Source organism: Neovison vison, chromosome 3, assembly GCF_020171115.1.
Source record: "Neovison vison isolate M4711 chromosome 3, ASM_NN_V1, whole genome shotgun sequence".
NCBI lineage: Eukaryota > Metazoa > Chordata > Mammalia > Carnivora > Mustelidae > Neogale > Neogale vison.
The window spans coordinates 123765402-123769555 of record NC_058093.1 but is presented as its reverse complement, the minus strand read 5'-3'; positions in this window follow the sequence as shown (position 1 = coordinate 123769555).

Sequence of the window (4154 nt, the reverse complement as noted above, 5' to 3'; positions counted from 1 at the left end):
GCCGGGCCCGGCTGTACCGACCCGTCGTCAGTCCCAGGCAGGCCCCGTCGGCCTCACCGCGGCGCCACGGTGCCCCGGGGGTGCGGAGGGGCCGGACCGAGGAGGTCCCCACCCCGTCCCAGGGGTCCGCTCTGTCCAGTCCCCACCCCCGTCCAGGGGTCCTGTCAGGTCGGACGCCAACCCCACCCCCTTGGTCCGCCCAGCCAGCTGCCCCCTCCGCACCCCCGGGGCACCGTGGCGCCGCGGTGAGGCTGGGTCTGTCCGACGGGGCCTGCCTGGGACTGACGACGGGGCGGTACAGCCTGGCCCCTCGCGACCGCCGCGGCGACCCCGGGGAGAGGCCGGAGGTGGACTCGGCCGAGGGCCGTGATTTCAGCAGCCCCGGCTCCGCAGCGAAGCCTCCGTAAACCCCCAGAGGTCAGCTTTGGGGTCCTTTCTGGAGACCTTCCACGCTGAGGGAACCAGAACTGTCCCTCGGGGCCGGCGCAGCCCCGCGGGGACGGAAACCCGGTGTCGGCGTCTCGGTCGCCCTGTCCTGTGTCGCCGCCCCTGAGGACCTGCAAGCAGGAGGCCGCGTCCCGGAGTCGTGGGCGCCGCTCTCGCCAGGGCCAGGAACCGGCGGGGGAGCTGGTCGGAAACTGCCGGGGGGAGCGCGGGGAGCGGCCGGGGCCTGTGCGGGGCGGCGGTGGGGGCGGGGCAGCGGCGGGGTGGAGGGGGCGGGGCAGCGGCGGGGTGGAGGGGGCGGGGCAGCCGCGGTGGGGGCGGGGCAGCCGCGGTGGGGGCGGGGCAGCCACGGCGGACTCCGCCCTCGGCCCGCGGGAGCTGCCGCCGTCTTCGTAGCGAGCGTCACGACCTTGTTGAACCCTTGCCGGCTCAGACACTCAGCTGGTGCCCTGAGGACGGCGTGGAATTGAGGGCGGGGGCGCCACCGTGTTGGGAACTGGGCGCTCGGAACCCTGGAAGGGCAGTCGGGGAGCCCCGACCGTCCTGTTGAAGACGGGGCAGCAGACGTCCCGCAGGCCGCGGCGGATCGGGACTGGCCCGGCCGCGGCGTCTGCACCCGCAGGATGCTGCGCTGCGCGTAAGGTCGTGCTGGACATCTGCGGACACGCTTTCCTCTCATTACCAGGCAGGACTTTCGGGGAAATGAAATGCAGTTTGGCCCAAAGACCCAAGCCGTGTGTATCCGGGGCGGGAGTGCGCCGAGTGGGTCTGCATCCCCCGGACCTGAAGCTCCCGGCCGGCCTTGGTGTGAAGGCGGCCGACGCACCACGCGCGTGTCCAGCCCACGGCCCCCAGGGGGATGGCCCTACTGCTGGCAGCAGGGAGACGGCCACTGGAGCTGCTGGTTTTCCAAGGAGCGTGTGACGGACAATCCCAGGCGCGGTGACGCGCGCCTGTCTTCAGACTGCAGGTCTTCGCGGGGCCTGACTTCTTCACACCGAGCTCAGGGCTTGGTTGCACTTGGGAATTGGAGCCACTCTCGGCGGACCCGGGACTCGAGCCCGGCTCGCCTGCACCTGGCACGGGCAGTCTGTCCCACAGCCGCCATGTCCGCCCCCCACAAGCTTCCACGCGTACCCCTGATGGCTGAAGTCAGTTCAGCATCTCTATGGAAATGCCCTTGGGGTCATTCCTTGGTCCGTCGCATGCTGCCCTGGGGTGAAGGCCTCCAAGTGAGAAGGCAGCACCGGTCTCCGCACGCCCTGGCCCTCCCTGGGAGGGTGCCCCATCCTCCCGGTGAGCTTGGGTGCAAAGGCGCTTGAGGAAAGAGGAAGCGAGAACCAGGCTCTTCGTGTGCACACAGGTGCCGACACCGTTTCTACCAGAAGGCCTTCCCTGACGTAAGAGAAGTTGGTGTTCCAAAGCTCTCTACCAGGACGCTCCGGTGCTGGTAGGAGGAAGCTTCCATCTGTCCCTCCCTTCAGCCTTGCAGAAGCCTTGTCTGTGGTGTGGGAAGGGTGTGGCGTGGCTTTCTGTGTGCCGGCCCCGCTGCTCACTCTGTCCCCTGTGTATTTTAGGTCATATGTTGGCCAGTGCGCCAGATACAGAGACATCTACAAACTGGATGGGCCAGGAGGTGACCGGGGCCACCCTGGGAATCGTCAGTGTGGGCAGCAGTGGCTATAAGGCAGCTCAGAGAGCCAGAGCGTTGGACACGAGGATTCTCTACCGCAGCAGGAGATGCAGGTAAACATTCAGAAAAGGGACCTGAGATGAACACACCATCCCTGCCTTCAGTATGGCTTGGACGTAGGCTCCCCCCATAAGTCACAAGACTCCCTGCTCTTTCTCTCCAAAGAATAAGAGTGAGGGTCGAGGAAGCGGCTGTGCTTAAGTGGGAATGTGGCTGAGACTTTTTTTTATTGAAAACATTCACCAGAAAAGAGGCTTCGATTTCCAAAGTGAAAGGGAGAAGCGGGCCCTAGCACCGGGCAACTTGCCTGATCCATTTAATACGGAAGGTGGTGTCGGCCCTCCACGACGTGCGCGGGCTCCTTCCTCCGTCAGTACCCGGGCTACGGTGGTCACACAGCGGCGGACCTGCTTGTTCTCTCTCGCTTCTCCGATGCCGCTGGCTCCGGCCCTGGCCATTCTCACCTGAGATGCATATTCTATGGGGCTTCTCACAGCTGCTGTTGAACCTCCGGTCCTCCTTGCAAACCAGCCGGATGATAGATGTTGTTCACAACCTTTCAGGGGCCTCCCACTGCCTGTGGACCACATTCGCAGCTGGTGAGAAACTCGTGGAGGCCTGGTGAGCTGGGAGATGGGGTGTCCAGCCAGTGTTTGCACCATAGACAGTGGAGAGACTTCAGGGCGATGAACACAGGCACAGAGAGAGACGCCAGGGTTCCTGTGCGATGTGGGCATGGCATCCATCCTGCCTCGGGGCTGTCCCTTAACCCAAACACGTGTTAGGGGAGAATTTGGGTAATTTGGAATTCTGTGTTTGTAGCGCTGTGGCAGCTTCCCGGGAACCTATAACCTCTGGGCCTTGAAATCCCTCTGAACAGCTGTCTGGGGACCAGAGCAGGGCTAGGACTGAACCAAAGCAAAACACAAAGGTTCCCTCTATCAAACCCTGGGGGCCTTGCTCCCTGTGTGAGAAGCAGCATTCCCAGGCACCCTCCGGTTCTGTTGGTATGTCTTCTGCAAAACCCAGATGCGTTTGCCGACATCGGGGTACTCTGTGGTCCCAGAAGCAGGTGCCTGTGCTCTAACTTGGACTGGGACCTACTTCCCTTCATCGATGTCCTGTTGTCACCGAGCTATGTCTGATGGACCATCACACTTGTACCAGGCTCTGGGGGTTCAAGGGACAAGCAGCTCCTGGCCTCAGGGAGCCCCAGTGTGGTATGAAATTCTTCAGGCCCCACGGCCTGCCCCCAGAGACCCCAGACATGCCCACAGGGTTCCCATGGGTCCTGGACCCAGCAGCGACAGGCTGCACCCTTGGCTCCCTCAGAAACTCCTTCCTGGGGCGACGTGATGAATTTCTGATTAGAGAACATGGTTTTTCTTCCTTGTTCCCTTCATAGGAAATTAGAGGAGGAGGAAGCTGTTGGTGCCACTTACCGAGAGTCTGGATGACCTGCTTTGGCGATTGGACTTCGTGCCGCTGGCTGTGAGCCTGAGGTCCCAGACCCAGAGGCTGGCTGGGAAGAGGGAGCTGAGTCTGATGAAGCCCACGGCCATTGTCATCAGCGTGGGCAGAGGTACATACAGGTCTCTGCTGAGCACAGGCCACGGGGCTGGACGGTCATGTTGGAAGAAACACCCTGGCCGTCAGTGCCTCTGATCTGCTTTCCTTCTGATGGCCACGGCGTCCGAGAGTCCACATACACTGCGGGGGCGGAGGGGGTGCTGAATGCGAGGGGGTCTCCTTCCTGTTCGGAGGTTATTTCTGATTTTTGTTTCCACGTCGTTTTGAAACTCAAATTAGTAACGAGAGGATGAGAATGACACAGTCATGGCTTTCACGGCCCACTTTGGACTTCTTGGGGGAGAGACATTACAGTTTGGTTTTCCAGGTGTAATTAAGCAGGATTTACAGAGATGAATTTTCTAAGCCTTCACTTTAAAAAATAAGTAACTCAGTTTGGTTTTTGACATTCACGTAGCACTTTGTGCTTACACACGAGATGTGGTTG